Raw genomic sequence first — 26,024 nt, 5'->3', positions numbered from 1 at the left:
CCAAGAAAACAAAGGGACTAACAAAAATTAAATAATGCTATTGAAATGCAAAAGAGAAAGTAGGTTAAATAAAGTTTTGTTTTATTATTATATTTTCATTAAATTGGATTATTTAATATTCTTGTGAATAGAAAATAGAAGGAAAATTATGGGATGAGAACTGAAGAACCTAAAGCAAAGGAAAAAGGACTTGAAAAGTAAACTCAATAAGAAACACTTAAAATGTTGGCAGTCATGCTGAAACACTGAAGGCATCTGGCTTGGCCACCTTTTCTTCTCTCTTCATCTCAGCTAATGCTGACCCATGTAAATTTTTCCTCTTTCTACAGTAGCACTTAAGCATCTGTTTTATTACCTCTTGGCATGGGGAACACAGAGGCAACATTTTATATATGGTCTGGATTTGTGTAATTTGAACTTAGGTTCAATGGTATGTGTACATCGGAGGTAGTAAGTATGGTTTGTTTTTTTCCATATTTTGATAGGTATGATTTCAATTCCATAGTGTCACAAATAAAGGTGTTATAAGGGAACTCACAATCAATCCAAAAGCAATCTCCCTTCCAGCAAACACAAGTAGTTAAGTAGCCTTTTCTTAAAGACACAATTTTATTTATGTATTTTCAACATTCTTTTTATTAAAAATTGAGTTTCAAATTCTCTTCTCTTCAGTCCCTCTCCCAATCAATTAGAAGGCAAACAATATAATATCAATTATATATGTGGTCATACAAAATGAATTTCCATATTAGCCATATCAGTAAAAAAAGGGAAAAAAAAACTAATGAAAATTTTAAAATCTACATTTAGAATGTGAGTTCTTTCTCTTTGGAAGATAGCATTTTTCATCATTAGTCTTGTGAAATTTTCTTGGATAGTTGTTTTGATCAGAGTAGTTAAGTCTTTCAGAATTCATCATTTTAATATCAAATGTTATATTTCATAATACATATTATACTAATAATAATCTCCTAGTTTTGCTCACTTCACTTTGCCCAGTTCATTTAATATCTCTGAGGTTTTTCTGGAACTATTCTGTTAATTATTTGTTGTAGCATAATAGTATTCCATCACCATCATATATCATAACTTATTCAGTTATTCTTTGCCATCCTAAAAAAACTAAATATTTTATATGTAAATACAATTTCCCTTTATCTTTTATCTTTTTTGGGTACAGAATTAATAGGGTTACTGTTGGGTTAAAAGGTATGCACAGCTTTATAGCTCTTTATGGATAATTCCAAATTCTTCTAAAGAAAGGTTGGACCAAGGTCACAACTCCATCAGTGGTTTACTAGAGTACCTGTTTCCTCTCATTCCATTTGTCATTTCTGATAGGTGTGAAGTGGTGCTTTAAAGATATTAGAATTTTCATTTCTCTAATAAAAAGTGATTTAGAATATGTTTTCATATAACTATGGATAGTTTTGATTTCTTTTTCTAAAAACTGCATGTTTATATCCTTTGACCATATGTCTATTGAGAAATGACTATTACTTTTTTTATACATGTGATTCAGTTCCTTATGTATTTTAGAAATTAGGCCTTCATTTGAGCAACCTGATGAAGAAAAAAATTGGGAATATTATTTTACTGTCTATAGAGAATTCTTCTTGTTTTCAACCTTTGTTTTTAAAGAGAACCAAATACTTTATGAGGTGAAATCTTGATTCCCCTGTAAATTGGACTTAAGTGAAGCAAAACCTTGGCCCCCTTGATACTTGATAAAGATCTTAATGTTTCATAGCACCTGTTTCAGCCATCTTCATGGACATTAGAACAAATTGTTCTTATTTGCCCCTTGGACTATGGGAAGTCTTCACATGTAGACTTCCCCCCAACTCCTCATACAGTTCTTGGGAGGAGGGGATTGGCAGAGAGAATCCCAAGTAGTTTATATTGTCTATAGTTATTTTTAGTGGAATTTCTCTTTCTTGTTGCTGAACTTTGTTGGTAACATATAGAAACAATGATAATTTATCCAGATATATTTTATACCCTACGACATTGTTAAAGTTGTTAATTAATTCAACTTTTTGTTTCAGTTTTTAGTTTTTTAATTAATTCCCAGGATTGTCTAAGTATACCATCATATAATCTGCAAAAAATGCTAGTTTTGTTTCCTCATAGCCTATTCTAATTTTCTTTTTTTTTCTTATATTGCTATAGCTAGAATTTCTAGTTACAATATTGAATAATACTAGTGATAATGAACATCCTTGCTTCACTCGGGATGTTGTGGAAAGGTTTCTAGCTATTCTCATTAAAGATAATGCTTGCTGATGATTTTAGATAAGAACTGCTTATCCGTTTAAGAAAATCTCAGTTTATTCCTATGCCCTCTGATATTTTCATTAAAATAGGTATAATATTTTGCAAAGACCTTTTCTTACTCTTTTGAGATAATCAGATGATTTTCTGTTGTTTTTATTATTGAAATGGTTAATTATGATAATAGTTTTCTTAATATTGAACCAGACCTGTATTCCTAGCACAAACTGTTCTCCTGTTCAGTGTATGAGCCTTGTGCTAGTATTTTATTTAAAAATTTTTGCATCAATATTCATTAAGGAAACTTGTAGTTTTCTTTCACTATTTTCATTCTTCCTGGTTTAGGTATCAATATCATATTTATGTTGTGAATTTGATAGGAGTCTTTCACCTATTTATTTCAAATAGATTCTATAGTATGGAGGTTAATTGTTCTTGTGAATCCATCTTTCCTGGGGATTTTTTCTCAGGAGTTCATTGGTAGTTTGTTCAGTTTCTTTTTCTAGGATAAAGTAATTTAAGTATTCTATTTCCTCTTCTGTTATTCTGGGAAATTTATATTTTTGTAAATATTCATTTGTTTTGCTCATACTGTGGATTTATCAGCATTTGTGGGCAAAATAACTCCAGATAATTGTTTTAATTTCTTGTTCATTTACAGTGAATTCACCTCTTTAATTTTTAACATTGGTAATTTGGTTTTCATCTTCTTTTTAATCAAATTAAGCAATGGTTTATTTATTTTATTACTGTGGTTATTTTCATAAAACCAGATCATAATTTTATATATTAGTTCAATTGTTTTCTTACCTTCATTTTATTAATCTCCCTTTTGGTTTTCAGGATTTCCATTTTGATGTTGAATTTGTTGACTTGAAGTCTTCAAGATTATTACTAATGGAGAATTCATTATCTCCATGATAGTCTTGGATAGCCTTTCCTCACATTTCACTTTTTGTTACTTTTAGTCATTTTCATTGTATTGCTATTGTTGTCCAGTCATCAGTCATCTCTGACTGTGATTCTATTAAACTGTAGTACACCAGGCCCTTCTATTCTCTACTCCTGAAATCTGTCCACATTCATATTTGTTACTTCCATAACACTATCTATTCATCTCATCCTCTGCCATCTCCTTTTTTTTTTTAACTTTAATTCTTTCCCAACCCTGGGATCTTTTCCAGTGTGTCTTGTTTTCTTATTATATGACTAAAGTATTTGAGCTACAATATTTGGCATTCCAGTAAATAGTCTGAATTAATTTATTTAAATATTAATTGCTTTGATCTCCTTGCTGTTTAAGGGATGCTCAAAAGTCTTCTCCAGAATGACAAATTGCCTATTATTCAAATTATCTTTTAATTTCCTACTTAAGCATTTTAATCCCCTATGTTGTGTTTCAGATACCTTGAGCTCGTTCTTAATGTGACATCTTTCTTATGCCATTTCTAGAATATGTTGTGAGTCTTCAAAGAACTTATCAATTTTGGCTTCTGACATCACTAGTTAGAGTATAGAATTCTACTATGGTGATGCTGAATGGTTCGTCTTGGATTTTAACAGATATCATTATGTAATTTTTAAGTTTATGCCCTAGAAATTGGAACATATGGTTTTGTTATTGAAACACAAGATTTTGCAAGGGTGAAGCTTGAAAATTAACCATGCACATGTTTTGAAAATAAAAAGCTTTAACTAAAATAACAAAAAGAAAAAAATACTATGTCCTTTTTTTCACCTTCTGACCTCAGAGGCTCATCCTCCATTTCCTATAATTATGTCCAGTCTCAAACTAGAAATGCAAGTTATAACGGCCAAGTATTTTAGGAAGAATGCTTTTCAGTTTTTGGATATCACACTCATTAATTCATCATTGAATAATCATATTAAAATTAATTTTTTATACTTGGACAATCAAGTGATCCACTTCTAAGATCTTTCTCTTCTGTGGTATTGCTTGACCAGGTATGAATTGATTTAATTTTCTGAACCCAAATTGGTACATATTACAATAGAATTATGGTGCTGTGACTGCATAAAAATATTATGAAAGTAAATGATATGACACATATGAAACTCTTTTAATGGATTAAAGCAAAATTCTATATATAATTCATATTTATTAACAAATATGAGCACCCTACATAGTGCATTTCAGTAATAATTGGAGGCAATAGTCAACAGTATTTCAGTCAAATTCCCCAGCTTTAAGCTTGGTTGATTTTTTTTTTCCTTTTAGTTCTCATTATGATTATTTATGTTTATTTGTATTGTTTTGCTTAATTACATGTTGTGTTTCAGATATCTTGTGCTATTTCTGAAAAATGGCATTTAATGAAGTGAAAGTAAACAGGTAACTGTCAGGAAGAGATGACAGTCTGTTAATTTATGTAAAATGTAACCAACCAGATGTTCTAAAAAATGTCTCAGTTAAAAAGACAGAACTTTATAAATGCAATGTTCTTTAATGAAGAGGCAATGAAAGTAAATAAGGAAAAAAGTCAAGAAAGCCTCATAAAATATAACATGGAACCAGAGGATGTAGGAGTTTATGAAATATATTAAGCCATGGATAAAAGATCATATAAGTATTAGAGGCAATTAAGTGGTCTAGCAAATATAGGACAAAACTGTGGAATCAGGAAAAGCCAAATTCAAATCTTGCCTTAGATATTCACTAGTTTATTTTGTTTTTGTTTATTTTTTTACTGTGATCTTGTGCATATTTTTTAACCTCTGTCCATTTCAAATGTCTTCATCTATAAAATGGAGATAATATTAGCACCTAATTGCCTTTGTTGTTTTGAAAACCAAAAAAGAAACTATTATAAAAGTCCTTGCAAACTTTAAGAGATTACATGAATGCTTATTAGTATTATTAGCATGACTGTCATTTTTTATTAAATGTTGTTTCTAATTAAGAAAAGATTATCGATTTTAAAGTGATATAATTTATAACTAAAAAGCAGACAATTGAATATATATTAGCAATAATTATTTACTGAGCATCCACTAGTACTAGAGAGGAAAGTAGGAACATCCATATGGTGACTATTACCTCCCCCTCTAAACACTTCCAGGACTTTTCAAAAAGTATCTACTTATGGAACTACTTCTTGAGAAAACTATTGGTCTGTGTCATATTCCTTACCCTATAAATAAAATTTCACCCCTTAAACTCAAGCCTCTTGAGTATGTGCCTTAAAAAACGTACCCGCGAAATATAATTGTACAAGTTACAAGATCTTCTTAGAATCCTTGGTTCATTCAGCTCCTCAATTAATTTGTGTTTCCAGAATAACTTCAATGTAACAACAACAAAAAACCCAAACCCATGTCTTTAGAGACTTTGTAGCTGTAGGCCAAGAATGATTGATGGTTTTCCTAGTCTATTCCCATTCAGTACTTTCAAATGCCCCAAATAAATAAATAAATGAAGCATTTCTTAAATGGTTACATGTATTTTGTCCCTCTTAGGACTCTCCATCCTTCTGGTGAGAGACTGCTCAGGACTGTCTAATATTAAGTCTTATATAACCATATCACTGTCTTGTGTTTAATTCCATTTCATATTTTCTCTTTTCATCATATTTTCTCTCTGAATAAAATTACATAGGAATAAGAACTCATTCTCATGTGAACTGCCCATGGACATTCCACTGAAATGAATGGGCATCCCATTGTCCTGTAGGAATGTTCCAGGGCTCTAGGCTCAAGCCCAAAGTGAATAACTTGAAAAAATGTGCAGCATATCAGTATGCAAATGAACATATCAACAGTCTGTCATGTCAAAATCTATTGTCTCACAATTATTACCACAAGTCCCACTTTGCTGCCAGGATTTTTACATCCATGACAGCTACAAGTAGATGAATTTTTTCCTCTCCCCCCGTACTGGCATAGGGCTTAGCCAGGCCCAGTTGAGAACTGTATATAGCTAGTGGGTAATAAAATTAGATGAGATGATAGAATAGCAATATCACTCATTGGTAGGAATTGAAAAAGAAATATTTTGTTTTTTTACCAAATAGAAAAGCTTCCTTCCTTACTACTATGTTTCTATTACTCAGTTAGGAGTAGTATAAGTCTAGGACCACGGTGGTGAGTTAATGTTACCTACACAATATTATTCACTGAGAGTAGGTGTTAAGAGGTGAATCCTGATGCCCCTTTAGGAAAGACTTTATGTTGGGCTAGTTAATAAATAAGAAAAAATAGCAGAGATAGTATACATAATTTCCTCACTTGTGCTTTTTACACCATATTCATGGCTATATTTTGATGTGTCTCCTCCAATAGTGTAGATTACAACTTAATCATACCTCAAACTCTTCAACTTTGTAAAGAAGACTAAAAATAGCAGTCTTCTAGCAATCTGGGAATGATGAACAAGAGTTGTGCATGAATATAAGGAAAGGCTGCACCACAAGGGATGATGAATATGAAGAATTGAAAGAAACAAGGGGAGAAACAGATGACTAATTGTTTTGGAGGAAGAACATATTTTATAAGCAGATTTATTTATTTCTGTGGATTATTGTGAGAGCATGTTTGTGTCAAAAAAAAGTATCCATAATTTAGTTGTATCCTAATTTTAAAAAATATGGATTCTTTGTTTCAGGATTAAGGTCTGAATCATCAAAGCATTGCTGAGTTTTCTATAGTCAATCTAGCCCATTCCTCTAACACAGTTCAAATGTCTAACACAGACATAATTGCAGTGTATGGCTAAGATATATGTATTTTGGAACCTAGTTTCTTAGTTGTTTTCTTAACTCTTTTTAAAAAATTAAAATGGTTTCAGCAATAATCACTCATCATTCACCTATTTTTCCAATGTAGTTACTTAAGCTGAGGTTATTTAGGTAATTATAAATCTTATTTAGTAAGCTCTGAGGTATTCTACAATTCAACACAATAAGCATATTATCAGTCAGAAACCATAATAATTTGAGTATTCAATAATATTGGGGATATTTCTTCATTTTGGACTTTTCATTACATATCTTCCACAAGAGTGACAAATACCTTTGTCTAGCACACATCTCCTTGTTTTATACCTCTATCTTGTTATTAATTTTCAGAGGATCATTAGACAAAGATCTTTTGTTATAATTATCAAGTAATCTCATTAATATATTATATAATATGAAAGACATATATTTTTATATATGAAGTAAATCTTTAAGGGGGTATTTTGCTCTAGTATGTCAACTGATTAAAAATATAAATAATACAAATAAGAATAGTATTATAATATATTCGCTGTACCTTTTAATCAACTATATTATTAAAATATGAGATTTTTATAGAGATTTTTGTTTACAAAAGCATGCTTCTGACCATAAAAAGTATTTTTAAAAATCAAGAATAAATTAAATGCATGCATAGATTATCTTCAAACAAATTTTGAAGTAACAAGAAAATAAAGGACATATGGTTTACCAGATACTGATTTGGGGGGAAGCTAGACGGCACAGTGGAAAGAGCGCAAGCCCTGAATTCAGGAACACCTGAATTTAAATCTGGCTTCAGACATTTAAAACTTGCTAGCTGAGTAACCCTGGGCAAGTCATTTAAGCCCAATTAAACAACAAAAAAAAAAAGATACTGATTTTTAAAATATACATTTCAATAATAATTAAGCTTGTTATTTTTCCCACTCATTTAACAACCTTCTTATCTTTGAGACATAACATTCTGTCTTCTAATGCTTTTGGAATGGTCTCACTTAGAATGTAATGTTCTTTGTGTCTATTTTGTCTGTTCTTCCCATCTTTATTTTTTTAATTGTCATTTTTATTTTTTCATTTAGCACAAGAAGAACTTTGAAATGGGGTCAATCTATTATCTATGATGGAGAAAATAATTTTTAATTGAAATCTTTGCTGACTTCTAAAAAAATGTGCTTTAAATAAGCCAAGAGGTGTGGGGGGAAGGCAGATCAATCTGAATTCTCCCAAATTCCCTTCCAAACAGGTTGAAATAATGCTGCAAAGTGCATTTTGAAGCAGTAGACACACCTAAGCCTAAAACAACTCAGAAAGTTCCTAAAAAAGTGCTACTTCTTTGGGGTGAGAGTGTAGCATAGGCTACTCCCCAGCAAATTAGCATCAGGTCTTTGGGGGTAAATAGCAGGGGCAAGGTAAATCAGTTGAACTAGCAGTGACTTGTGGCAATCTCAGCCTATAGAAGGTAAGGGAATTGGACAACTGTTCAGAAGAAAATCACAGGAGTCCTTTTGCTGGTGATGAGTGTAAGACTTTGTTGTACTACCCAGATAAAGTTTCAAATCAATTACATAGTTGGCAGTCCCAGGGTAAGAAAGAGTACTAGTACACCAGAGTATGTGGCCAGGGAAACAGGTAACAGTTTCATGGTGAAAAAGAGTACTTGTGATTACTCACAGACCAGAACACATTCCCAAAGAGTAATCATATAACCTTGGAAGAACTGAAAATTTGACATCCAGAATTCTCACTGAGATTATCACCAAGAAAGATGTAAAGATTGGGAAAGTATCAACTGAACCTAAGAACAGAGACCCACTTTAACAGAATTAAAAGTCAAGAAACAAGTTGAGAAAATTAGCTAAACATAAAAAGTTACTATGGTAACTGGAAGAAACAAAACACAAGCAAAAGAAGACATAAAAGTTAAATTCCTATATACAAAGCTTCAGAGAAAAATATAAATTGGTTTTCATTCCAATAAGAATTTCTAGAATGAATCAGAAAGGATATTTAAAATCTATTTTTAAAAGTATGAGGAAAACCTTGGAAAGAAATAAGAGTAATATAAGAAACTCATGACAGAAGAATCAATATCTTTACCAAGGTAAAGGAAGTGCAAAAAAAAAAAAAAAAAAAAAAAAAAAAAAAAAGAACATAAATGAGGCACAAAAATTTACTGAAGAGAATTCCTTAAAAAGCAAAATTGGTCAAATGGGAAAAAAAGTAACAAAAATTTACTAAAGAAAAGAACTCCTTAAGGAGTAGAATTGGCTAAATGGAAAAGGAGGTACAAAAGCTAATTGAAGAAAAGTAATTCCTTAAAAATTAGAATTAGATGAATGGAAGCCAGTAGCTCCATGAGACATCAAGAAACAATAAAACAAAATGAAAAATGAAAAAAAAATGGAACCAAATGTGAAATATTTTATTGAAAAAAACATTTGATCTGGAAAATAGATTGAGGAGAAATGATTTAAGAATTTAGACTACCCTAATAGATTTGGTCAAAAAACATTAGATATTGTCTTCAAAAAATTATCAAGGAAAACTGCCTTGATATTCTAGGATTAAAGAATAAAATAGAAATTGGAAAAAAATTCTCATCTCCTGAAGGAGATCCCTTGATGAAATCTCTCAGGAATATGGTAGATTCCAGAGCTCTCAGATCAAAGAGAAAATATATAACCAGAAAAAAATTCAAATATCATGGGGCCATAGTAAAGTAACAAAGGATTTAAGAAGTCATTACATTGTATTAAAAAGTCAGAGGGTTTAACATATTATATTCCACATAACATTTAAGCAAAGATTACAACTAAGAATCACCTACTGAGTAAGTTTCAATGATAAATATCCTATTTCTCAATATAGAGAGAATAGGATGGAATTTATAAAAATAAGAGCCATTTTCCAATTGATAAATGATGAAAGTAGATTAACAGGCAGCTTTCACAAGAAGTAATCAAGCTAATATCTAGACATATGAAAAGCTCTAAATCACTATTTATTAGAGCAATATAAATTAAAATAAATTTGAGGCACCACACTACACCTATCAGATATTTTAATATGACAGAAAAGGGAAATGACAAATGTCGAAGAATACGCATTGTTGCTGGAGTTGTGAACTGATTGTAAACTAAAGATAATTTGGAACTATTTCCAAATGGCTATAATATCATTCATGCCCTTTGATTTAGCATTAATGCTACCAGGTCTGCATCCCAAAGTGATAGAAACAATAAAAAGAAAAAAGTCAAAAATGTATTAAAATATTCATAACAATTCTTATTGTGGTGGTAAAGAACTGAAAATTAAGAAAATGACTAATGATTAGGGAATGGCTGATCAAGTTGTAATATATGACTGTGATGAAATATGATTGCATCATAAGAAATAATAGCAGGATGCACAGAAAAATTTGGAAAGATTTATTTGAATTGATTCAATGAAGTAACTAGAACCAAGAGAACATTGCACCCAATAACAGCAATATTACACAATGACCAAATGTGAATTATTAACTATTCTCAGCAATACAATTATTCAAGACAATTCTGAAGGACAAAATGAGAAGTCCATCTCCAGAGAAAGAGATAATAAAGTACCAATATAGATCAAAGCATACATTTTTCACTTTCTTTCTTTTCTTGTGTTTTTTAATGTGTTTTCTTTCACTATGACTAATATGAAAATGTGAAAATATGTTCTGAATGACTGCATGATAATTTTTATCAGATTACTGGTCTTCCTAGTGAGAGGAGAGGATTTGAAACTTAACATTTAAAAAAAATGAAGTTAAAATATTTTCAAATATTATCGGGTAAAACAATATATTAAATATATATATTTTAAATGCTTTTGTTGTTCTTCCTCTTTCAATGTTAAATGCTCCCAAGATGACTTGGCTTAATTATTTTTTCAGCAAGTTTGTTGTAAATATTTTTAATTGCTTCTCATTTTTATGTGATAATATTGCTTAAAATATTTTATTCTAAACTTTAAGATTTTAAAAATAATTTAAAGTATAAAACAGGGCTATTTTTACTTTTGACTTGTACATATCTTTTCTTGATAAACAAGAATAAGGGCTTACTTTCTAGAGTAAGCTCTAAAGTCTTCTGCAATTGCTTAAAGTAGCTTAAACTTCTTTAGAAAATAACAAGTGTGCATCCATGTATGTTCTATACATTTTTTCCTTATAAAATATCAATGGCTTATTAAATAGGTTGGATCATAATTGTTTATATTGTGAATCATAGTTACTTTTAATCTTTGTATTGATTTTTTTTCTTTGCTTTGGCCACTTAAATATGTTGGATTTTAAGGATATAGCTAATTTGGAAGTTATTCCTCATCATTCATTAGTCATTTCCTGTTTATCATTTGCCATGTTTAGTGGGTGCTTGTGTATATAGGAAAATGTATAAGATATAAAATAGCTATGTAAAACTTATATCCATTTCATCCCAAGACTCTATTTTTGATCAGCCTTCTGAACTCAGCTAGTAGAAATGGTTTAGTTAAGCAAGAAATACTGAGTTCTAGTTAATATTATAAGAAACATGCTCAAACCTATACTATCCAGTCCAACTATACTCTATTCTCAAAAGACTTTTTTCCCCAATTCTTCCAAGAACAGTACCTCTCCTTATATCTCTTATCAGGGGATATGTGGCTTTATTGGATGATTTTTGTGACAGAATGCTATGTAATGACTATGTATCTTAGGCTCTTCCTTGTTGTACAAGTACCATACCCTGAGGAGACTGAAACTACTGTCAGCAAGCAGTTATACTTAGCTTGCTAATAATTCTCTTTTTTTGTCAGTATTTGATCTTCAGTCTTATAGACCAGTTGGTGGGCTTTCCAAGATTTGAGGGGGGGATTGCTCCCAAAAAAGCATTTGCAATATGTTTAAATTCTCTGTTTAAAGGAAAAAAAATATTCTATAGATGCATAACATTTTAAATCAGTTTAAATATACAATATAACATACTATTGAAGAATAGCTTGCCTGCCACTCTACCAAGATTATAAACTTCTTGAGAATTGAGGTCAGACTGATTTTATCTTTGTGTTCAATAGTGCCTTCTATATAGTAGTCATTTATTAAATTTTTGTTAAACTATATTGATTAAAAGAAACTAACCATTTTTGTAATAAACAAGCTTTATCTTTTTCTCACTCACACACATGCTCTTTTTTTGGTATAATTTTTAGTGTATCTCCCTTGGCCATATTGGTTGCTTTTCCTGATGTGTCTGCTCATCTTCTCTGTTCAAGTTTCCAGTTCTTCAATATCTTCTTTGACAAAGAGTTATAGTTTTCAAACTTCCTTGACAAGGAGAGATAGCTTTTCATCTTATTGACCTACATTATTCTTAGACTGCATGACAAAATGAAGGCAAACTTGCTGCTTATCTCCTCTGACGCTTATAATGATGCTTGTGATCTATGATTCTCTTTTATAAACAGCTAAGCAAGAACCACAAACATAAAATTCTTGGAAAGTATATGATATTTGAATACAATAAGTAAAGCAATTATAGGCCACACATCCACTCACAATATGAATTGAACTGAAGCCATTACACAGAGAGCTAAAACAAGATAACCTTTGTCCTAACTTTGATGTATTATGACAAGGACCAAAAAGTTATACAAAAGTCATGAGTCAAATAACATTTGATGTTAGAGCTCACTTCCAAGAATGACACATCAGCAGCTCAAATCAGTTTTCAATAATGTGATCTTTTTTTCATTTATTCTTTTACTCATTCAACAATTTTGTAAACCACCCACTATGATATCATGCTAATCTCAAGGACAACCCCCCCCAAAAAAAAAACAATATATTCAGTCCTAAAACCTTAAGATGATTAAATTATATGGAGTTGAAATAAGAGTTTTACTTGTTCAATATGATGATGGATTTGTGATGGCATCAAAGAAAGCAATCTCTGAATCAAAAGTATTCTTGCTTTCGTTTTTTTTTGGCAATGTTTGGCAATGTCTTTCAATAAATCCTCTGAAAAAAGGATCATCTAAAATCTTGATATGTCTCTTAGCATTTCTTCAATAACATTGGGTTTTATCTCTGTGATTCCTTTTTTACTCTATGATTTGATCTGATTATACACGTCTAAAGTAGTCTCATATTTTTGCACATCTATAACATAGATAATATGTTATAATCTACTTGAATCCTTCATACACCTTTCTCTTATCTTTGGGTCTCCTACTTCTTTTGATTTCATGGTGTTTTAGCATTCATAATCATATAACATGACAGGAATAATAAGAAAGAAAGAAAGAAAGAAAGAAAGAAAGAAAGAAAGAAAGAAAGAAAGAAAGAAAGAAAGAAAGAAAGAAAGAAAAAGAAACACTGTGCATCAGGGATAAACATAGTATTGTTGAAAATGCTATTTAGTTTCACAAATGTTTCCAGCCTATGGGCCAGTTTATGGTTCCAGTATATGTATGACTTTATAATATTTTGTCCTGATAGACTAAATCAAAGGACTTCTTATCCAACTGCTTTTCATGTATTCTCTTAGTATGTATTCTCTATCTATTTTGACTTTCCTCTGTGATAGCTAGAATGATTTCTGAGTACTTGTAGAGGGGAGTCTTTCCACAGTGCATACAATGTCTGCCAACAAGAATATCTTCACCAGAGAAACAAGAATTCTTGGCATTCTTTGTGTTCTGAACATTCTTGACTGTCTACTGAACCTAAGCACAACTTCCAAGAATAATGTTCTTAGGTGCATAAAATTAAAATCACAGAATTACAAAGGAAATAAATAACATTAAAATATAAATACAAATATATATATATATATATATATATATATATATATAAATATATACATATATTTAAATTTCATGACTTCTATGTTATAAACACTTCTAGTTTTGAGGCACTAATACTTTCATTTGGATAGATACCCTATGTGATACTGGCTTGTTCAATGCCTCCCTTAAAATTGATATTAATCACAGGCTAATGAAATAAAGTTGTTTTGTGGTGAGCTGATCAAATAATTATCTATGCTTTTGACGTATACATGGAAAACGCCTTGTTGGAGGAGAATCTTTAAGGTTTAATTTTGTTCTACTGAGTCAATTTTAAGAGGGCCTTAAGCATGCACAGATTAATGTAATGCAAATTAAAATATAGTAAATTGATAAGAGAAGTACAGATTTCTATGAGATAATAAAAATGAGGTAGAAATCACATCAATCTGAGACAAAAATGAAGGCTAATAGATAAAATAGACTTTGGGATGCAGCTGTGAGACAGACACTGAAAAGCAAGAAATCGGTAGATAAAATGTCATATGTCATTTGTGAGCAAGACCAAAAAGGCTATTGCCACTGGATCATAGAATGTGTGGAAAGAAATAAAGAATAAGAAAATTAGAACAGTTGAAAGGGATCTTGATTGTGAGGAATTTAGAAACCAAATGGAAACTTTTATATTCAGTTTTGAAGGTAAATTGTTATTCAGTCATTTCCATCATGTCTGACTCTTTGTGACCTATCTAGGTTTTTGGGGGTAAATACTGGAATTTACCATTGCCTTCTCCTGCCCATTTTACAAATGAGGAAACTGAGGAAAAGAAGTGTGACTTGCCCAGGATCCCATAGCTAGTAAGTGTCTGAAACCATATTTAAGTTCAGGATGCTGAATCTTCCTTATCCCAGGCTCAGATATTCTATCCATAGCTCCATCATACTGACCTCTTAGAAGATAATAGAGAGCCTTAAATGTGAAACTCCCTATATGTATTATCTTTGTTGGCAGACAACAAAGAGCAACTGAAGATTTTTCAGCAGTGGAATGATGAGTTCAAATCATTTTAATTCAGGAGGAAGAGCTAAAATAGTAAAAAAAAGATAGGAACTCACCCAAACTCTCTCCCAAACCACTCCAAATTCCTTTGAATAACAACTCTAAGCAAAATTTAGAGCATCAGAACACCCCAAAGATGGGATTAGAACATTTTCCAGCTGAAAAGAATTTAGAAGCTCAGCAGAAAAGGTCTGCAATACTATGGTGGGATCCCAGCAAACAAACCCAGCACAAGCTGTGCCAGTGCAGCCCCAGATCCAGCCTCAGACCCAGATCCGGCCCCAACCAGACCGATTAATCAGTGGCAATACTGGCAGCTTCCAGATTTCTCAGCTCAGAGATGCCAAAGAGGACTTAGGAGGTCAGCAGCAAAGGTCTGTGGAAACAGGAAGTAATCACAGCACAAGCTACTCCAGTGTAGCCCCACCTCAGCAGGCCCTGGCCCCAGTCTCAGTTGGATTCTATTGGGGTGGGATCTCTAAATTAGCTGTAGTGCTAGAGGTGTCTGAAGCACTTGGTGGGGAATACCAGGAAGACTTGGAAGGTCAGTGGAGGGAGTTTGTAACAACAAGGTAGGAGTCTGGTGTGCAGTCTCAGTGAAGTCCCATTATAGATCATACCAGCCCAGCTATGACCCCTATCCCAGAGCCTGAGCATCTACAAAGCAGAACTTTTGCTTCAGCGCACTAGATTATATAACTACAGAGGGTCAGGGACACATCTAACAGCTCCAGGTTAGAAAACATTGTTTGTGATCAGATTCCTTGAAGGATCTCTGAAAATAGCTGCACAAAATCCCTGAAGCTTGGAACAGTGCATTCTCCAACCTGGAAACAGAGTCCTGCTTTAACAAAGAGTTAAAAGCAGAGTAATAGGCTAGGAAAATGAACAGAGAACAAAAAAGTTTCTGACCATTTAAAATTATTATGGTGAAAAGGAAGATCAAAACACACATTCAGATGATACCAAAGACAAAGCTCCTACATTCAAAGCCTCAAAGAAAAACAAGAATTGGGCTCAGATCACAGAAGAACTCAGAGTATTTTGATAAGTAAGTAAAAGAGATAGAAGAAAAATTAGGAATAGAATTGAAAGTGGTTCTAAAGAAAATTCAAAAAAGTTAATGAAGAGAAGAATGTCTTAAAAAATAAAATTGGCCAATTGGGAATGGAGGTTCAAAAACTCACTGAGGAAAATAATTCCTTAAAATAAAATTGAGCAAATGGAAGCTAATGACTTTATGAAAAATCAAAATACAATAAAGCAAAACAAAAAATAAAGAAATAGAAAAAATGTGAATATATTTTATTGAAAAATAACTGACATGGAAGATAGATTTAAAAGACATAATTGTTTTAAGCAGTTTTTTTTTTTTTGGTTACATGTATATGTTAACATTTTTCAAGGTGGAGCCAAGATGGTGGAGAGCAGATAAAACTTTCTGATCTTTCTCTTAAACCAAAAGCAGATTAAGCCTCTAAACTGGTTTTAAAGCAACAGAACCCACAAATATTTGGAGTACAACATATTTATAGAAGAAGATACCTTGGAAGAATTTCAGAACAGGTCTGTTTCAATCAGGCAGGAGGACAGTCCGCTGAGCCCAGACCACAGCACAAGGAGCCTGGGGCAAGGAGCTAGGGTGGGGAGGCAGACCATAGCTACATCTATGAATTGGGGAACCTTCTGTGAGTGAGTCTCTTAGGATACTCTGCCAGGATTGCAGGTGGGTAGCTTATTAGATTTTCTTCAAGACACCATTATTAAAAGCCAATATTAAAGGCAAATTGTAAGCTACTCAGTCCCAGAAGAACTCAGCACCTGGCCACAATTACTCAGCATTGAAAGTCTGAAACACTGGCCCAAAGGCAAACTAAAGCAGCTATCACATCTTTGCCTTAAAGAAATGAACAAAAAGAACTCTGAACATAGACAACTTTTATGGAGAGAGAGAACAAATTTCAAACTCTGAGGTTCCCAAAGGCAAATCAACTTCTGATGAAGCCCCAAAGGGACATATGAGATAAAATATTTGGTCCCCATTTCACAATGCCTTCTTGGAAGATCTCAAAAAGGATCTTAAAAGAGAGTTAGAAGAAAAATGGGGAAAGGAAATAAGATCTTTGCAAGAGGGTATTGAAAAGGAAAAAGGAAATTATCTGAAAAAAACTCCTTAAAAATAGATTTGATGAAATGAGAAAAGCATATACCTCCCCTACAAAATAGATTTGATGAAATGGAAAAAGGATATAATTCATTACAAAATAGATATGAAAAAGATACCAATTTGTTGAAAAACAGAATTTATTAAATGGAAAAAAATGCAATGAACAAAGCAATTCAACTGGCCAAATACAAAAGGAGCTAAAAAGTTAACTGAATATAATACACTAAAAATTAGAATTGAACAAATGGAAGTGAATGACTTGATAAGACTTTAGGAATCAGTGAAAAGAACAAAAAAAAATGAAAAATAAAATAGAAGCAAATATGAAATACCTCCTAGGAAAAATAATTGACTTCGAAAATAGATCTAGGAGAGACAATCTAAGGATTATTGGTCTTTCTGAAAGCCATGAGGAAATAAAGACCTAGACATTATTCTTCAGGAAATCATAAAAGAAAAATTACCCTGATGTCCTAATATCAGAAGGCAAAATAGCTATTGAAAGAATTCACCAATCATCTCCTTAAAGACACCCCAAATTAAACCCCCCAAGGAATATCATAGCTAAATTTCAGAACTATCAGACCAAGGAAAAAATATTGCAAGCATCCAAAACAATATTTTAAATACCGAAGTGCCATAATCAGGATTACATAGGACCTTGCAGTTTCCATCTTAAAGGATTGAAGGGTGTGGAATCAGATATTCTGAAAGGCAAAGGAACTTCAAACACAGACAAGAATAAACTATCCAGTTAAAATGAGCATTATCTTTCAGGGAAGAAGATAGACATTCAATGATACAAGTGAATTTCATCTCTTTCTGATGTGAAGAACTGAGCTGAACAAAAAATTTGATCTCCAAATACAGAACTCAAGTGAAGCATAAAAAGGTAAAAAGGAAAGAACTCTTGAGAATTATATTTCTCTTATGGATAGACTGAGAGAATGCAGGTACAATTTGATTTTATTATGATAATATGAAAAAGTAACAAGAGATAAAAAGAGGATTGTACTGGAAAAAAAGGAAAATGGAGATAAAATGAGAGAAATTACATCTCATGAAGAGGCAAAGAAGACCTATTATAATTGAGGAAAAGAAGAGGTGGGGGGGGGAGCATGGTGTGAATTTTACTCTAATCAGATTTGGCTCAAAGAGAGACATATTTGGTTTCACAGAAAAACTTGTCTCACATTATAGAGAAGTAGGAAAGGAAAGACGAAAGGAAAGGGGAGGCTAATAGAAAGGAAAACAGAAATAGTAGGGGAAAAGTATAAGAAAGGGAGAGAGGTTCTAAAAGGGGAGGGCCATGTGAGGGAAATGGGGTCAGAAGCAAAATACTGGCGAGGAGGAAAGGGAAAAGGGAAAGAGAAAAGCATAACTTGGGGTAAATAAGGTGGCAGGAAACATAGAACTAGTCATGTTAACTGTGAATGTGAATGGGATGAACTCTCCCATTAAACAGAAGAGGATAGCAAACTGGATTAAAAGCCAGAATCTGATAATATGTTGTTTACAAGAAACACATTTAAAGCAGAGTGATACATACAGAGTAAAGGTAAAAAGTAAAAAAAAAAAAAAAAAATACTTCAGGTGAGGTTAAAAAAAAAAAAAAAAGCAGGGATAGCCAACCTGATATCAGATCAAGCAAGAGCAAAGATAGATCCAATTAAAAGAGATAAAGAAGGAAACTACATCTTGCTAAAGGATACAATAGATAATGAAGCAATATCAATACTAAACATATATGCACTAAGTAGTATGGCAACTAAATTCCTAGAGGAGAAGTTGAAAGAGCTGCAAGAAGAAATAATCAATGAAACTATACCAGTGTGGGATCTCAGTTTTGCTCTCACAGAATTAGATAAGTCAAACTGAAAAATAAATAAGAAAGATGTTAAGGAGGTAAAGAGAATTTTAGAAAAGTATGATAGACTTGGGAGAAAATTGAATAGAGAGAGAAAGGAGTATACTTTTTCTCAGTTGTTCATGGAACCTATACAAAAACTGACCATATATTAGGACATAAAAACCTCAAAATCAAATGGAGAAAGGCAGAAATAATAAATACATTTTTTCAGATCATGATGCATTAAAAATTACTTTCAATAAAAGGCCAGGGGGAAATGGACAAAAATTAATTGGAAACTAAATAATCTAATCCTAAAGAATGAATGCATGAAATAACAAGTCATAGACACAATCACTAGCTTCATCCAAGAGAATGACAATAATGAAACAACATACCAGAATTTGTGGGATGCAGCCAAACTTTGTATAAGGGGAAATTTTATAGCTCTAGATGCTTACTTGCAAAAAATAGAGAAAAATAAGAACAAAGAATTGGGCTTACAACTAAAAAAGTTAGAAAAAAATAAATTAAAAGCCTTAATTAAATACCAAATCTGAAATCCTGAAAATAAAAGGGGAGATTAATAAAATTGAAAATAAGAAAACTATTGAATTAATAAACAAAACTAAGAGTTGGTTTTATGAAAAAAACAACAAAAATAGATAAACCTTTATTAATTTGATTAGAAAAAGAAAAAAAAGACAATCAAATTGTTAGTCTCAAAAATGAAAAGTGAGACCTTTCCACCAATGAAGAGGAAATAAGAGCAATAATTACGAATTATTTTGCCCAACTATATGTCAATAAATTTGATAATGTAAGTGAATTGGAGGAATATCTACAAAAATATTTATTGCCCAGGTTAACAGTAGAGGAAATAAATTATTTAAATAGTCCCATATTAGAAAAAGAAATAGAAAAAGCTACTAATCTAGTTCCTAAGAAAAAAATCCCCATCGACCAGATGGATTTACATGTGAATTCTACCAAACATTTAAAAAACAACTAATTCCAATACAATATAAGCTATTTGAAAAAAATATGGAAAGGAGTCCTACCAAATTTATTTTATAATACAGATATTGGTGCTGATACCTAAACCAGGTAGGGTGAAAACAGAGAAAGAAAATTATACACCAATTTCCCTAATGAATATTGATGCAGAAATCTTGAATAAAATATTAGCAAAGAAATTACAGAAAGTCATCCCCAAGATAATACACTATGACCAAGTAGGATTTATACCAGGAATGAAGAGCTGGTTCAATATTAGGAAAACTATTAGCATAATTGACGATATCAATAACCAAACTAACTAAAATCATATGATTATCTCAATAGATGCAGAAAAAGTATTTGATAAAATGCAACACCTATTCCTATTAAAAACACTAGCTAGTATAGGAATAAGTGGCCTTTTCCTTAAAATCAAAAGTAGTATCTATTTAAAGCCATCAGCAAGTATCATATATAATGGGGACAAACTAGAACCATTCCCAATTATATCAAGAGTGAAAAAAGGTTGCCCACTATCACTGTTACTATTCAATAGTGTATTAGAAATGTTAGCTTTGGCAATAATTGAAGAAAAAGAGATTAAAGGAATTAGAGTTGGTAATGATGAAATCAAATTATTACTCTTTGCAGATGATATGATGGTATATTTAGAGAACCCTAGAGAATAAACTAAAAAACTACTAGAAACAATCCACAACTTTGTAAAGTTGCAGGATACAAAATAAATCCAGAGAAATAATCAGTATTTTTATGTTACCAATAAAATCCATCAGCAAGAGATAGATAGAAAAATTCCATTTAAAATAACTGTTGATAATATAAAATATTTGGGAGTCTAACTACCAAGAGAAAGTTAGGAACTACATGAACACAATTCCAAAACATTTTGTACACAGATAAAATCAGATCTAAACAAATGGAAAAACATCAAATGCTCATGAGTATGCTGAGCAAATATGGTAAAAATGACAATACTACCTAAATTAATCTACTTATTTAGTGTTATACCAATCAGATTCCCAAGAAATTATTTTATAGATCTTGAAAAAATCATAATAAAGTTCATCTGGAAGAACAAAAGTCAAGAATTTCAAGGGAATTAATGGAAAAAAAAATAGCCAACAAAGGTGGCCTAGCTGTGCCAAACCTAAAAGTATATTATAAAGCAGTGGTCATCAAAACCATTTGGTACTGGCTAAGAAATAAAATAGTTGATAAGTGGAATAGGTTAGATTCACAGGACAAAATACTCAATAACCATAGCAATCTAATGTTTGACAAACCCAAAGACCCCACCTTTTGGGATAAGAACTTACTATTTACAAAAACTTCTAGGAAAATTGGAAACTAGTATGGCAGAAACTATGCATTGACCCACACCTAACTATAGCAAAATAAGGTCAAAATGGGGCCGTGATTTAGACATAAAGAGTGATATTATAAGCAAATTAGAAAAACATAGGATGGTTTACCTCAAATTTGTGGAGCGGGAAGGAATTTGTGACCAAAGAAGTGGAATTTATTTTTGAACACCAAATAGGTAAGTTTGATTATATTAAGTTAAAAAGTTTTTGTACTAACAAAACTTATGCAGAGAAGATTAGAAGGCAAGCAATAAATTGGGGGGGAAAGTTTTACACTTAAGCATTCTGATAAAGGCCTCATTTCTAAAATATATAGATAGATTCAAATTTTTAAGAATTCAAGCCATTGTCCAATTGATAAATGCTCAAAAGATATTTACAGATAACTTTCAGGTGAAGAAATTAAAACCATTTCTAGTCATACAAAAAGGTGCTTTAAATCACTATTGATCAGATAAATGCAAATTAAGACAACTTTGAGATATTACTCCACACTTCTCATATTGGCTAAAATGACAGGAAAAGATAATGACAAATGTTGGAGGGGATGTGCGAAAACTAAGACACTGATATGTTGTTGGTAAAATTGTGAACAGATCCAGCCATTCTGGAGAGTAATTTGGAACTATGCCCAAAAAGTTATCAAACTGTGTACATCCTTTGATCCAGCAGTGTTTCTACTGGACTTATATCCCAGAGAGATATTAAAGGAAAGAAAAGGACCCACATGTGCAAAAATGTTTGTGGCAGCCCTTTTTGTAGTGACAAGAAATTGAAAACTGAGTGAATGCTCATCAGTTGGAAAATGGATGAATAAGTTATGGTATATGAATGCTAAATACCTTTGTTCTATATGAAATGATCAGCAGGATGATTTTAGAGAGGTCTGGGGAGATTTACATGAATTGATGCTAATTGAAATGAGCAGGACCAGGAGCTCACTATACATGGCAACAACAAGATTATATGATGATCAATTCTGATAGATTTGGCTCTTTCCACCAATTAGATGATTCAGATCAGTTCCAATAATTTTGTAATGAAGAGAGACATCTACCCCTAGAGAGAGGCCTGTGGCATTTGGGTGTGAACCACAAAATAGCATTTTTACTCTTTCTGTTGTTATTTGCCTGCATTTTGTTTAATTTTTAATTTTTTTTCCTTTTGATCTGATTTTTCTTGGCAGCAAGATAACTGTATAAATATGTATACATATATTGGATTTAACATCTAGTTTAACATATTTAACATGTATTGGATTACCTGCTATCTAGGGGAGGAGATCGGGCAAGGAGGGGAAAATTTGGAACACAAGATTTTCCAAGGGTCAATGTTGAAAAATTACCCATGCATATGTTTTGTAAATAAAATGCTTTAATAAAAAAGATCTCCAAAAATCCCCACATTTTTCATAAACATTTCTTCATGAATCATGTTGAAAGAAAAATCATAAGAAAAGGGGGAAAATCACAGGAGAGAGAAAAACACAGAAAAAAAGAAGTGAGCAAAGCATGTGTTGAATTACATTCAAACTCTATAGTTCTCTTTCTAGATGCAGATCACATTTTCTATTCAAAATTTATTGGGAATGCCTCCTATTAATGAATCACTGAGAAGAACCAAGTCTTTCATAGTTGATCATCCCACAATCTTGCTGTCACTATGTACAATGTATTTCTGGTTCTGCTTGTTTCACTCATTATCAGTTCATGTAAATCTTCCCAGGCCTTTCTAAAATCAGGTTATTCATTGTTTTTTATAGAACAGTAATATCCCATTACTTTCATATATGCCAACTTATTCAGCCATTCCCCAATTGAAGGACATCTACTAATTTTCCAATTCTTTGTCACCACAGAGTTGCTACAAACATTTTGGCACATGTGGGTCCTTTCTCCTCCTTTATGATTTATTTGGGATAAAGACATAGTATTGGCACTACCAAGTCAAAGGATGTGCAGTCAAAGGGTATGCACAGTTTTATATGTGACATAGTTCCAAATTGGGCATAGTTCCAAATTGCTCTCAAAAATAGTTGGATTAGTTCACAACTTCATTAATAATGCTTGAATGTTCCAGTTTTCCCACATCCCATACAAAATTTATGATTATCTTTTTCCTTTCATCTTAGTCAATCTGAAAAGTATGAGTGGGTACATTTTTTTTCTATGACTATAGATGCTTTTAATTTAATTATCTAACAATTGTCTGTTCATATTCTTTGGTTATCAATTGTGGAATGAATTGTATTCTTATATGTTTGACAGTTCTTTATATATTTTAGAAAGGAGATCTTTATCAGAAATACTGACTGTAAAAGTTTTTTCTCAGTTTTGTACTTCCCTTTTAATCTTATTTCTGTTGGTTTTGTTTGTACAAAACCTTTTTAATTTAATGTAATCAAAGTTGTGCATTTTTCATTTCATAATGTTCTCTAGTCCTTCTTTGGTCATAAATTCTTCCCTTCTCCAAAAGTCTGATAGATAAATTATCCCTTGCTCTCCTAATTTGCTTATGATATCACATTTTATGCCCAAATCATGTAACTATTTAATCCTTAATTTGGTATGAGTTATGAGATGTAGGTCTATGCTGAATTTCTGACATATTATTTACCACTTTTTTCCAGCAACTTTTGTGAAATAGTGAACTCTTATCCCAGATGCTAACATTTGGGGATTTATCAAATACTACATTACTACAGTCATTGATTATTGTGTCATATGTCTAGCCTGTTCTACAGGTCCACCATTCTATTTCTTAACCAGTACCAAATACTATTAGTGACTGCTGCTTTATAATATAGTTTTGGGGATAGTACTGCTAGGCCACTATCCTTTGTATTTCTTTCATTAATTCTCTTGACAGTCTTGACCTTTTGTTCTTCAAGAATAATTTTGTTATTATTTTTTCTAGCTTTAGAAAATAATTTTTAGCAGTTTAATTGATGTAGCATTGAATAAGTAGACCAATTTAGGTAAAATTATCATTTTTTAATATTAGCTTAGCCTACCCATGAGCAATTTATATTTTTCCAATTGTTTAGATCTGACTTTATTTTTGTTGAGAAGCGTTTTGTAATTGTGTTCACATAGTTCCTATATATGTCTTGGCTGGTTGATGCCCAAATATTTTATTTTGTCTACAGTTATTTTAAATGTTATTTCTCTTTCTGTCTCTTGCTACTGGGCTTTATCAGTAATACACATAAATGCTGATGATATGTAGATTTATTTTATATCCTGCAATTTTGCTAAAGCTGTGAATTATTTCTAGTAAGTTTTGGATGGTTTTCTAGGATTCTATATTTCATCATATCATCTGCAAAGAGTGATAGTTTTATCTCTTCATTGCCTATTCTAAATCCTTTAATTTCTTTTTTCTTTTCTATTTTACTAAAGCTAACATTTCTACTAGAGTATTGAATAATAGTGGTAATAAATGTCTTCCTTTTTTCACCCCTGATCTTATTGGGAATGTGACCAACTCCTTCATTACAAATAATGCTGCTATTGGTTTTAGACAGATAGTGCTTATTATTTTAAGGAAAACTCCCATTGTCCCTATGTTATCTAATGTTTTGTGTTTTTTTTTTTTTAACAAGAACAAGTGCTGTGTTTTGTCAAAAGCTTTTTCTGCATCTATTGAGATTATCATATGATTTCTGTTGGTTTTATTTTTGATATGTGTAAAGGACAAAATACTTAACCCTGGGCAGTCACTTCATTTGCGAATGCCCTAGTGTTATTCTGCAGCTCTTTACATTGCCAGTCTCTCCTAATTCCCAAGGCTTCAGAGAATCCTCTGGCCACTGACCTTTTGCAGTGTTAAACAACTTTAACCCAGCTTACCTCTTCTGAGGTCTTCAGGAGTCTCTGGCTACAATTTCTCAAATCATAGCTTAATAACCGATAGCATGCTCAATAGACACATGCAAACTTAAAGTCTTTTATTATACTTGCTTACATCTTCCCTGACCTATTAACTCCCATGTGGACACCAGGTCTGCAAGAGACCCACATGCTCACTATCTGGCACCTTACCTCTCAGCTATCCATCCTCTTAGCTTCCCAGGACAAAGGGGCTGACCCGTTCCTGCACTCAAGCTTAAGAAGGGTCTGTGAGGTCACATGCACAGTCAATTAGAGAAGGAGACACTTCCATTAAGGAGGCTATCTCGATATGAGCAGGGTCCTGCCCACTAGGCGGTCTCTGGGAACCTCAAGGATTTCTGACTTCTTACTTCATGTTTGCACTGGGCATGACCCTTGTAAAAAGATCCTAACAGATATGGTTGATTATGGTAATAGTTTTTCTGATATTGAACCAACCCTGCATTCTTGGTATAAATCCCACTTGATCATAATATATTATCCTGCTGATAAATTGATAGAATCTCTTTGTTAATTATTAAAATTTTTTACAACAATATTCATTAGGGAGTTTGGTCTGTAATTTTCTTTCTCTGTTTTGACCCTTCCTGGTTTAGGTATCAGTGCTATATTTGTGTCATAGAAAGAATTTGGTAGTACTCTTTCTTTGCCCATTTTCCCAAATAGATTGCATAATATTGCAATTAATTGTTCTTTAAATGTTTGGAAGAATTCACTTGTAAATCCATCAGGCTCTGGAGATTTTTTTCTTAGGGAGTTCATTGATGGGTTGTTTAATTTATTTTTCTGAAGTGGAACTATTCAAGCAATTTATTTCCTTTTCTGTTAATTTGGGCAATATATATTTATGTAAATATTGATCC

The sequence above is a fragment of the Sarcophilus harrisii genome, chromosome 1 (genome assembly GCF_902635505.1).
Source record: "Sarcophilus harrisii chromosome 1, mSarHar1.11, whole genome shotgun sequence".
In the NCBI taxonomy this organism is placed as follows: Eukaryota; Metazoa; Chordata; class Mammalia; order Dasyuromorphia; family Dasyuridae; genus Sarcophilus; species Sarcophilus harrisii.
Note: the sequence above shows the minus strand (reverse complement) of the source record.